This window comes from Camelina sativa, chromosome 13 (assembly GCF_030686135.1).
Source record: "Camelina sativa cultivar CO46 ecotype springtype chromosome 13, ASM3068613v1".
NCBI classification, from domain to species: Eukaryota; Viridiplantae; Streptophyta; class Magnoliopsida; order Brassicales; family Brassicaceae; genus Camelina; species Camelina sativa.
The window spans coordinates 20,412,828-20,426,230 of record NC_141892.1 but is presented as its reverse complement, the minus strand read 5'-3'; positions in this window follow the sequence as shown (position 1 = coordinate 20,426,230).

Below are 13,403 nucleotides of genomic sequence, written 5' to 3'. Positions count from 1 at the left end.
GGGAGCAGCAGGTGGATTCGACAATGGTGGTGGAGTTTTTACGGACAAGGATCGGTGAGTCGCATCCGCTTTCTTTCCTGGTACGTCTGTACCATGGCTTTATCTCAAGGGAATGGATGGTCCGTGTTACACATGTGTATAGGGAAGCTAATCGCCTTGCGGATGAATTAGCGGCCTATGCGTTTACTTTACCTTTAGGATTTCACGAGTTTGATATACTGTCAGCGGTTGTGAGTTTGATTTTTCAGGAGGATTTACCTGGACTTGCTTGTCCTCGCAATGTTTCTTTGTAACTTTTATTATTTTAGTTAATAAATAGCTGGGAGGTTTCTCATGGTTTTCCCACCAAAAGAAAAAAAAAAAAAAAAAACATAGCAATTTTTTGCATGTATTTAAGAGCTTCTATTTCAGTTTTATGCCCTTTGCTCCACGTAAGACCCTGGAGTCATGAAGTTCCAAGAAGAGTGACCTACAGAAGAAACAAAATCAACGCTTAGCCTTAGGTGATGCATGAAGGTTGACAAAAAGTATGGAAAAGATCACATATAGAACAATTGAGAATGTGGAATGTTGATGTCAAGATCGTTCACAATTAGATATTTGTTTGGTACAAAGAGGTATCAAAATTCTCTTTATAAATATAAGCCGAGGATCGTAAAATTCAGGTTACAAAGCTTAACTAGAAGAGTTAGACACGACGAGAGTTGAATGTGTTATTAAAAGATGAACGACCTCGAATGGTTCGTCTAATTTATCTTATCGACGAGTCAGCCATCAATCGCTTGTCGTTTCTCTAACCGTTTCTTCCCTTTTTTCTATCCCCTTTTTGCGGTCCCGTAAATTCGTATTTATAGGACACTCTGTCGGTTCTTCCATTTAAATGATCAAAATACCCTTATCCACACTCTATGAATATGCTCCTTTTCCCTTGGGCTTTTACTGATCTAATGTGTCAGACATAATCAACCCCCAACACGGAAGACAAGTTAAAATTGTCGATAAATTTACACAACGCATAATTAAAACAGGCTGTTCTAGCTTAGCTCATATGTTGATGTCATAGATGCACTTTGAAACTTATATCACTAGAGGAAAAGTTCTCAGAGTATAGGTTCCTAGAATTAAGTGAAATAATCTAGGAACAAATAATGGACCTAGATGATGCATGAAGGTTGAGAAACAAAAAAATGGAAATGATCACATATAGTATGAGTGAGAATGTGCATCAGTTATATCATTTGGTAAAGGCTTCAAACCCTGCACACACAAAATACAAAGCAATTAAACATCAAATAGCTACAAAATCAAACGATAGAGAGTGAGGACATAGAACAAACACCTCCTGATTGCTCGAGTAATTACCCGATACACACTTAACCGCAAGTCAGTGTATACAGGGTCGAATCCATAAGGACAAAGGTTTGTTTGTTTGTTTTTCAAGTTTGTAAATAAAAATGCAAAGATATAAAATCAAAAAAACTTATAAGATTAAAACATTGGGTCATAGGGTATTTAAGAGTTCAATGACTAATGAGAAAAATGAAATATGGAATTCAATAATTAAGAACCGTTATAGAATATGGACACAAGAATAAACTAATCCTCTTCCAAGGCATTAGAAACTAAACTTGACTATTAGTTTGCTAAATTTTTATTTGCAACCTCCTAGCCAACTTCGAATTACAGTCAAGTTCATTAAGTTCACAATGCATCCTAACATCAACTTTCTCAGGCTAGAAATACATTCCTCAATTTACACTCATTCAGGCATTCTATCGAACACTTGTGATGCATAGAAAATCCTAGAGTCTAAAAAAAGGTGATCAGTCCTATCTTAGCATTAAGATCATGTGAATCTAAGAACCTCAGGATTAAGAAATCCAAATAACAATTAAAACATCAGTTTATTGAATCTCCTAGTTGGAACACTAAAACCCAATTGAAGAACTACTCACACATAGCAAAAGACAAAACAAAAATCATAGATGAAAAATACATGAGTAAATTGCAGAAATAAGAAGAAAGGGTTTAGAAATCTTCTTCAAATTGTCAATGAAATATATTTTTTTCCAAATTTAGCACAACATCTCTAAAATTTCAAAAATAGCAATATATTTCAAAATTAATCTTTCAAATTTAAATTCTAAAATCAAAATACTAAATCATACCCCTCAAAACTATACCCTAAATGTGAAATTGAGAATCCAAACCTAAAAAAAAACTCTAAAAATTAATTTTAAACATTTTAATGTGTTAAATAGTGTTATTTTTGGAAATTTATGGAATGTGTGCTATACTTGTTCATAAAATTTGTTTTAATGCTATTTTAAGAGTTTTTTTAAAAATAAATATTGTTTAAAAAAGAATAATGTTGTTGTCATTGATAAAGTAAGCACGAATGTGGTGAGTTTTGGCTGCACTAGTTTAGCCTGGAACGTTTATCAAATCCTTTGTCGTGATGTACTGAACTTAACTATTAATCATTTTCTTTAACAAACATGAAAAGCATAAATTTCAATTAATGCTTATAATCTGTGTCGACTTTACATTAGAATGGCATATTAGTAAAAATGAATATCCAACCCAAAACCAATTGGCAAATGATTAAAGGGATTTATATATTATTTATATTGTCCCACAAATGTTATTTCTCTCGATGTAGGATAAATTGTCTAATACACTTCCCTCACGCTCGGGATTGGACATCTGTAGCGTGAAGTTTGAGGGACTGGACATCCACGGGTAAACTCACAATCGAGAGAAATTTTAATCCACAACAAGACATGCCAATTATATATTTTTGTGAGAATTTGCTTGTTGGACCTAACCATAAACTCTGATACCATATTAATAAACATGAATATCCAACCCAAAACCAATTGGCAATTAATAGAGAGAACCATGTACTATTTATATTGCCTCACAAATCTTATTTCTCTCGTGATATATATTGTCTAATATGGCATTAGGAGGGAATATAGCTACCACAAGACAAAGGTATAAACTACAAAAAAACACATGGAAACTCTAAGGTAAAAAACCTGTTGGAAATCGGTCAGAATAAGCCCTTTCTTCGAAAATTTCTAACGATTTAGTGGATGTTTTAGATTTATCTTGCCCTGGACATAACTGATGGGTGATAATCACATCGTATTTTAAGTATCCTTTTAATAAGTTTGCACGGAGAATTCCAAGTGTTATTAGATACTTCAAGGCCATTTTGTTATGTATTTGTGCTTCAAAGAAAGTTATAGGTTTGTGAGAAAAATGGAAAAAGTCGAGCAAAACCCGTCACATAACACTTTGAAAGTGTGTCAAGTTTTGTATCCGTTGATTCACATCAAAAGATCATGAATTCTATAGAAAGTTAGAAGAGTCAAAATTCACCTTTAAATTCGCCTATAAACATTTGTTTCTACACCATGAAGCCTGTGTGAGTGCGCCACCCTATATTTATTACAGAAAATTACTCAAACAACACTTAAAAGTTGTTCGTTTACTCAAACAACACTTGCGACCACACTCTTACTCAAACAACACATAATTTGGATGAAGACGTTAAAATTTTAGATTAAATTATTATTTACAATCATGCCATTATAGTTAAAAATAAAATAAAATAAAATATTTTAGTATTTATGTTATTTACTTCATGCTAGTAGTTAAAAAAATATTAAAGTCAAAAATAGAAACAAATTATTTTGCTCATATCATAATAGCAAACTAAAGAGAAAATTCACACCAAATATCCATGTAATTGGTGGTGGAGCTTACCGAAGATGATGATTTTTGGAGACGATTAAAAGAGTTTAATTCTAGAAGAGGAAGATTTTGACGCATCTCTTGGATGGATCTATGATCGGCAGAAAAAGAAAAAAAATAACAGAAGGAGAGAAGTTCTCCATTGATCAAAAGATGAATCAATCAATCTAAGAACAAATCTCTAGTATTTGTTTGTTAGTTTTTTTTTTATCTTTTGTAATATTTATATTTTGCTGATGATGGATTCGGTTAAAATGCCAATTTTAATGTTTAGGTTTGAACTGGTTTTGGGAGATTTTTGAATCATTTTAATTGTTCATATGTCCCAATTTACTTAATACATACTATTCTGGAAAACACATGAATAATCATATGATTCGTTGCAACAAACCATCACTGGATTCTTTGCAACATCAGGTGATATTCTTATGATTCTGAGGTTAGCGACTAATTCGGCGATGGCGGCTGTTAACACGGTGAGGAGGTGGAGGTTAGTTGTCGGTGACTTAGTCAAAATCGCTAAAATTTTGGCTAAAAACTCATTTGTGAAAGGTATATTTCAGGTTTTTGGACAAGAAATATGAGTAAGTGACGAAGAAAGAAAAGAAAACGAAAAAATCTGAAGAACAAAATGCAGGAAATATGTGGTGGTCGTTAGGGTTTTTGAAAAGAAGATGTTCTGAGCAAATTATGAATTTACCCTTTTCAATTATGTTTTTTTTTAAAACAATCTTTAGCGAATGGTAAGCTTCAAACCGTAATTGAAACACATTTAAAAGACCATTAACCAATGCACTACATTGTTTTACAATGTTATTATCAATTAAAACCGTATATAAACTCAATATTAAATAAAAACGCAATGCTTTGTTTTGATCTAAACATCAATAGTATAAATCTATTACAAATAAATACAACTATCAGGTCTATATATATTAATCTACCAAATTTTTGTCATTTCAGTAAGACTTTGGTCTATCACTACGTTAACACATAAATATGTCGTCATAAATTAAATCTACCAAGCTCAAAATATCTAGCATCGTTAAAAATAATATATGTCACAAAAATATTTCATTGTACGTATCTCTACCACAATGATATATAAATCTGTCAAATAAACCTGCCACTCTCAATACTTCTGGTAGACATAATTAAATATGTCAACATTATAATAAATCTATCAAATATCTCTATCCAGAATACATAATTCTATCATCTTTATGGAATATCTACCAAATAAATCTATCACCCACCAAAAATCTATCACTTTTTCTCATTCTACCATCACTACTATTTGTCTGCCAATTACATCTACCAAAGTACCTAACTCTACCAACCGTATCTGTCAACTTTAATATAAGTCTGTAACATCAGCAAACCAAATAATCGGTTTTGGGGGTGAGTGTCGATCGACACCAAAGGGTGTATCGATCGACACCATCAATTTCTGGTTCGACTGAGTTGATTTAAATTATCGTTTTTTTTATTTGGTTCAATTAGGAATCCGAACCGATATATTTAGGGCAAAACTCGACCTAGATCATGGAAAAATGTTGTTTTTCCGTTCCAGAGAGAAAACAGAGAGAATGAGAGTGTTCTTGGCAGATTTTGGAGTTGTGATGATTTTCCTTGGAGATCTTTTTGTGGGAGTGAAGATCTAGGGTTTGAGACGTGTTAGAAGGGTTGTTTAGGTGTTGCATTCGTCATTTGGGCCAGAAACTTCCTGCAAAGAGGTGAGTGCATGATCATGAATTGGTTGATATAAGCCTGATAATCCTTTGTTTTGCTTGTTTTGTGGGTGTTTGTGTTGTTTTCTTGTATGCTTGTGGTTAATTGTCGGTTCCCATGAGTTTCCAGGACTTTTGGGTGAGTTTTGGACGATTTGGAGGTTTTGGAAAGCGGATCTAAAACTTTCTGCTTCGAGCAGAACGTGTCTACGGAGTCGGTGTCGATTGACACTAGGTGGGTGTTGGTCAACACCAAGGTGTTGACGGTGCCGAGACTTGGCGAGTGTCAAATCGAGGTTTCCGGGTCGAGGAGGGTGTCAGTCGAAACCAAGGAGGTGTGTCGATCGACACTGGTGTCGATCGACACAAAGAGGCAGTGTTGGTCAACACCAAGAGCCAATGTCGATCGACAGCAGGAGGGTGTCGGTCAACACCAGTCCTTTTCGACAGCGGCTGATAGTTGTTTCCCTGGTTTGATTGTGTTTGTTTTATGCTTGTTAAACATTGGAATCTCATTTGCTTGTGTGTATACCCTAGTAGATGGGAGGATTGCCTCACTGAGTGTTTATCACAATACTCATGCATCTCAATTTGTGTTTGTGGTGCAGGTAAAGGCAAAGTGTGATTGTGGAATCAAGGCGATGAGGAGGAGGGTGTTCTAGTGGCTCGTTGATGTGTGGTATGGCTTCTGTTAGGTTGCTAGAATGGTGTCATTAGAATGAATCATTGGTTATTGGTTTATTGGTTATTGTTTATTGGTTTAAATGGTATTGTTGGGTTATTCCGCTATTTGGTTTTATTTTGGTTAGGTGGTTAGTGAGCATGGGAACACGAGATTAACCATATATTAAAAAAAGGGCCGGGTCGTTTCAAAGTATGTCGGAATAAGTATGTTTGTCGTCAAATGAATTATATAGGCGGAAAATTCCCCCCCCCCCCTAAAGCTTTTGAATGGTATCCAACAAAAAAGAATTATGTGGCTTCGTTTTTAATGCCACAATCACTACAAGAAAACAGGTCAATGACCACTGTAGAATTCTTTGACCATTTAGCGACTAAACACTGTTGTAGCTAATATATTGTACTGTTTTTTTTGTCTTTTAATCCTGATTTTAATCATTTTATGAAATGGAGAACAAACCAATATAGAAAAAGTCCAAAACCATGCATACACAAGTAGAAAGTCAAATGAAATGACATTATAAACAAGTCCAAAATCGAATTGAAACCAGAATTTAAACAAGTCCAACATGGAACTAAAACCATAATATACATAAGTCCAAAATAGAATTCAAACCAAAATCAAAGAAAGAAAGAGTTTATAACACATACAAACTGAACAAAAGAACTTGGTTCATGAGTTAAGAAAATAGAGAGTGAGCGAGTAACATATAGGAACCATAATGGAGTTGATCATGGAGCTGGTGATGGAAGAATGTTTGAGACACTATCCTCCTCAGATTATTAAGAGGCCATAAAATCCAGGAAGGCTGGATAAGTCTTGCGCAAATATTTAGCCATCAAGGACAAGTGTTTTATCTCGTTATTTTTCTCAGCCACAAGGAGAGCAGTCTCTTTTTCTCGAGCAGCAGCTTCACCATTGAGAGTAGCCTGAACTTTGATTTGACGTTGGGCTTCCTTTAGTTGCTCTTGCAATGTAAGAAACGCTTTGGTTTGGGATGGTTGCTTGCCCTTTCCAAGAGTATCTTTGGGGCTTCCAACTCTATAAGGAGTTCCTCATGAATCCTTCTCCGTGCACTGTGAAAAGAAAGAGAAAAAAACAGTAAATAAAGAGCATAACAAATGCATGATCGACTATTGGTAATACACAATGCATGAAACATGGCCTTTCTTGTGTAGTAATATGGTAAGAATGAATGTATGATGCAGAATCAAACAAACATGAACTATGATGATCAGGTGCAAGGTGTTTCAATCCCCTTATGTAGTTGTAGCATAAAGGATGTTAATCCATAAAGTGTTTGTTTGCATGCAATCAAGATGAAAATAGTGACTCAAGTTAAGCTAAATATGAAAGTGGTTTTGATGTAACAGTTTGATGAAACAAAAGTAAATGCAGAAAGTAAAATGCTTGAAACAGAAACTAAATGCAAGTGAAACATAGTAAGTAATACTAAAATTAAACCAACAGAAACAAAAGTAGTAAACAAAACAGTAAAGATGCAGAATTTAAACTGAAATGAGACAGAAAGTAAATGAACAACCAGCAGGTGCTCGATCAAGCACTCCACCGAGTGTGTGATCGAGTGGTCAGGTCGAGTTAAGCAATACGAAGAACAGATGCAATCTTAACAACTTAAAGCATAAACAAATGCAATAAGACAGGATAATATGTTGTAATAAACAATCAAATGACAAAAAAGGCTTCCAGAGATGGGTTCATGGGCTGGTGTTCAAGCTGTAGCTATCTAAACTGGTCAACAAAGCTCAATCAAACATGAGCTATCTCTAGACAATGATCTTAGTAACTCACTAATCCACTCTCATGACAAAAGTGATCAAGTTACATTAAACAAGAACATGAATCAGATTATGAAATGTTTAAACTCATTTGGATTGGTAGTAAGGGTTTAGAGACAAAAATTGTCTCTCTTTTGAGTGGGGCTTATCAAACACAAGGATTCTCTCACAAAAAGTGGATTGAGCTTTAAAAGAAGGCTAAAGGTAAGATCACTTAGACACATACAAGAACAGAACCTTGTCTACCCAAAGGTACCCAAAGTGTTTGTTCCTAACATTCTAATCCCATGATGTCCTAGTTCTACCTTTAACTTCATCTTTTCTCTTTTGCCCTTTTTCTCTTTTGTTTTTTTCAGTTCTAGGAGAGGTTTCTTACTGACTTCTCTAGTGGAATGGGGGTTTTGTTTCTTAAATGCTAAATATGTATAAAGTATCCATGAGTTTAAAACATTGCACAAACTGATAATTAAAAGTCAATATTAGGTTCTTATAAGTAGGAAATGACATCAAATCACATCATGCTTCAGTTTAGACCAGAATGCAATATATGAATTCTAGACTTGGTTCAATCTTATGTTTCTAACCACTCAACCAGCATCAAAGTACTATTAACTTGGGCATTGATCCTAGTTTAGTGAATTGAAACAATGTTAACAAGGCTGAACTCATCATTGATCCCAAATGCAATGCATGAAACAGTTTTATATGAAACATGCTAACAAGATCCTAATATGCAATGCAAACTACATGAACACTCTGTTTTTTAAAGATTTTTGTGAAAAAAAATTCAAATTTTTTGGTTTTTTCTATACCTTAGATGCAATGCAAGTATTAATGTGTTTATGCTAAAAATTTGAAATAAGAAGATAGAAAACAATGTCAAATGTTGTCTTAAACTCTCCCACAAACTTAAATTACACAGTCTCTTGTGTAATAAAAATTTGAAAGAGAATTTAAGGACTGAAAACAAACAAAACATGCAACTAAATGGTATAAACAATGGATAAGGTGATGTTGGTACCTCAAGGGTTGTGTAAGAAGCTATCCACAGCATTAGACATGCTGCCATTGGTGTAACTTGAGCATGGGGCTTGATTTTGGCTTGCTGATGGAGAGGGAGGCAACTCGACGATGGCTCTGAACATGCACTCGGTTGGGTGCTCAGTCGAGTGACTCGGTCGAGTGCTTGGTGGTGAATAGAATTGCTGCCTTGCTACCCAAAGTATTCTTGAATGAGTGCAGGGTCCATGAAGTACTGAGGTGGGAACAGAGGGTAAACTTGGCCATAGGGGTAAGGTGGATAACCCTGTGGAGCTGGAAAACCATATTGAGGCCTGGGGAGGTGCTCGGCCGAGTGCATTGGAGGCACTCGGTCGAGTGGTGGTTCGAGTGCACTAGTCAAGTGCCTCGGAACTTGCTGTTTTGGGCAAATTGGACCTCTTCTCCTCTGTGATGGCTCAAATGATGAAGCTCTTGAACGTTCCAAAGGGTTTTCAGCCCTAAACAGTACTGTGGTTGAGATACTCCTCCTCAAATGCTCAGTTGGTGCTGGGGATGAGTTTCCACTCATCAATTCAGCAATCTCTTTCTTCATGCCTTTGATGGACTTAGACATCTTCACCATCTTTTTCTTCAATTTTTCCACTATCTTACCATGCCACTTGTTCCATTTTTGGAGAAGTGTCACCCTCTTGGTTGTCTCTCTCACACCTCTTCTATCTCTTGGTTGGGGCTCATAGTCATTAAAGTAGAACTGTTCTTCCCCCTTAGCCATTTTTACATCACCAGCTTGTTCTTCAGCATAAGGAGCCCTTCACTTATGGTTGTTGCTTCTGGGTTTGGTGAAACAAACTGAGCCTTGCCTACTTTTGGGTGGTTTAAGTTGAACAAGTATCTCCCATGATGCTTCTCCTTGGCTAGAATGAGAGAAGAGGTGAGGTATGGGATGTCAATCCACCTTGGCTTGGTCTTCTCACCTCTCAGTGGGACATTAGCAGCCACAAGGATTGGAGTGATGATGCCTCAAATGGTTAGGATTCCAGTTGAGCCCCTCTTGTATAACTTGCTAACCTAGCTGCTATAGTAAGTCATTTGGTCAATGAGAAGCATGGCAAGGTTTGTTCGCACACTACTCCCAAGAATGCACTTGCCAAAAAGAAGCTCCACATCCTCAGCTATTCCAAGCTCCACCATGGTCTCCTTGTGTGGATATCTGGTCCCTTGGAACTTCATGCTCTTGAAGGTATCATTGAGCTGGGTTGTGGTCAGCTTTCCAGAATATTCTTTTACCTCCTCCTCATCACTATTTCTTGTTGTGTCTCCTCATCTTGTTGTGGCTCCTCAGCTGGCCTCTTTCCTCTTGAAATGTTTCTCCTATGCTCAGAGAAATCTGTGACAACCCATCCCACGGACCCCACTAGCCCACCGCTAGCCGCCCCAATGGACCCCAAGCTGGCCCTGCAGGGCATCGATCCTAACTCCTCACTGTGGATAGGAACTATTCATCCAAATCCACCAGTAGGTTATTGATGCCCCAGACGTTCCTCAAACCCTGGTCCCCACTCTTTAACAACCTTCACACAGGACAAGCTGTCACCAATTGATCTGTAGGTAAATCTGTATATTTTAGAAAGATGGCAATACATTTATCGCTGGTGAGCTCCCGAGGGTGTGAAGTACCATCTGAAAGACATGAATCTTTCTCGAGCTCAGCCAACTTATCTTGCAACTTCTTCTGATAAGCATGATGAATTTTCTCTGCCTTCCCATCAACATGAGAACCATCTCGCTTTGTATGTGTTTTGTAAAAACCTTCACCCATACTGACTTCTCATCCCAATTCCTCTTCCTGCAATGTTACAAATTAAAGAATGGTTATGAAAGTGTTTAAAGTTAGAATGGAGATAAATGTATTAGAGAAATTGGAAACGACTTAGTACCAAATCTTCTAAGCTTTCTCTATATGACTTAGGGCCTGCTAAGTGGATGTGAGGACCGAGACCATTACGGTCAGACATACGACAATTGGAGTAAGTGATACTCCTTTGCAGTTATTCTTCAGTATCCCAGTTATCAACCATCTTTTGCAAGAGAGTACCCTTAATCCATGTAAGTTTAACTCGACTAGTCCTTGCATTTCTAACCATGCCTTTCATCCGTCATTTACAGATGGTGTTGAAATTTTCTTGAACGATTGCTGTTATCAAAGGATCCTAGGTGTGAGTTTTCTACAAAACAAAGAGAGAATGAATTATGTTAGTCAAAACAAGCAATAACACATGTAGAAAACAGGTTACATTACACCATTTTTACCGCAAACTCCATGAAGTATCTATCTTTTCTATTGGGAGGCACACAAGGCCAAGTATAATATGGACCATCAAATTTGTTTGTAAAAATCTTGATAATCTTCCGAACAAGTTGGTATTTTCTGTCCCGATCAAACCTCCACACATGTAAACAATGATAGTAAGCGTCTAAAGCATACCAAAACATTGAGACAATTAATACGAACGTGTATACATTGAGACAACAAATCACCGAAACTAATACAAACTTGATAAGTGATGTCTAAACAAATACAAACTTGATAAGTGATGTCTAAACTAATACAATATACACAACAACTCAGACAATAAAAGTTATTAACTGAGACAATCAAATAGTAAGACAATAACTTAGACAATACTAAGACTATTTGCTAAACTAAAAAACTTACCAAGTAGTGTTATCCAACCGTTTGGGAGTAAAACGGTCGTAAACATCTCAGGGCCAGGAATCGTAAGCAAGGCAGTTAAAGATTGCATCGTGTCATCCTGGAGTTGAGGCTCGTAGATGTTACCTTGAGAAGATGGATGACTATGACCCTAAGAGTGCTGAGGTGGAGACAGTTCTATGATATCATTTAATGTCCCGTAGAAATATGCAGCATCAATATCTTTCGTCCAGCACCGTGATTTTCTGTACGAAACAAATAACCTCTTGTAAAATACATTGGCCATGTTTTAGCCTTATTCAAAGGTACATGGGGATAGAAACAAGTACTTTGTATTCATTCACATACCATGGGGTAGATTATATGTCGTCAATATCACAGGCCATAACGAATGGTGACGAGACATCCCAAATGGATCCAATCCATAAGTACACAATCCCAAATATGCGTTATGTGGTTCTTCAGCAAATTGAGGATTTAGTTCTTGAAATTACCTCCACTTCGCCGCATCAGAAGGATGAGTCATTTCTGCCTCCTTTACTTGGTGCGCGGAATGCCATCGCATTGCTGCGGCAGTCTTTTGACTCTGATACATTCTCTTCATTCTATGAGCAATAGTTAAGTACCACATACGACTATATGGTACTTTGGTTCTGCGTGGGTCATTCTTTGGTGCACCAAAAAACAAACATTTTTTTTTCTTTTCGTCATCTTTCCAGAATAATATACAATTGTTAATACAAACATCAATTGAATGATATGGGAGTCCTAAATTGCGCATCAATTTTTCTGTCTTGTAATGTGAACATGTAGCCTGGTTTCTTTCTGATAAATAATACTCAACATTTCACAAAATAAATCCACTAACTTTTCACTCATATTATAATCTTCCTTATTTTGCATGACTCTAGCTGCTAAGGATAATTGTGAGTTACCTTCACGACAACCATCGTGTATTAGATTTTTTGCACCTTCTAACAAGTCATAAAATTGCTTTGAATGGTTAAGTACTGGTTCTTCTACATTCTGATAACCCTCATCCCAATGATAGTTATCATCAAAACTCACATTAGATGGAAATGCATCATTCACCATATCCACATATCTATCTTTTACAACATTACCCACTTCCTCACTCACACTTATAAATATCGGATCAACAGTACTCGTTTCTATATCCATATTAATTTCTTCCCCATGCATATATCAAACATAATAATATGGCATAAACCCATAACTAAAAATATGATTCCAAATTCTAGTCCCCAGAAAACGATTCCCGTTTTTGCACTTACTACAAGGGCAGTAAACTTACCCTCGTTTTCCTGTGCAAATGGATGGCTATTTGAAAATTCCATGAACTGCTCCATCCCGGTTCTGAACTATTGTGAAAACATTTCGTCACCTCAAAAGTCCTCTTGTATATCCACTGCCGAAAGTTACTATAATTGTAAATTTCTGACATTATTATAAATCTCTATGGCCACGTTTTTTTTTAGTGTAGCTTTGTGTTTTTATGAATGAGGAGAATGATTAGGTGAGTTTCGTTTATATAGGCATATTTAGCGACTAAAAGGTGATTATATCACGTAGTCACCAAAAACAGGTACACCTACCCCGTAATGATGAAAACGTGTTTTAAACCAATATTTAGCGACTCACCGAAAGTGTCGCAATTTAGTTGCCAAATTTACGACTATATTGGGCGATTACGG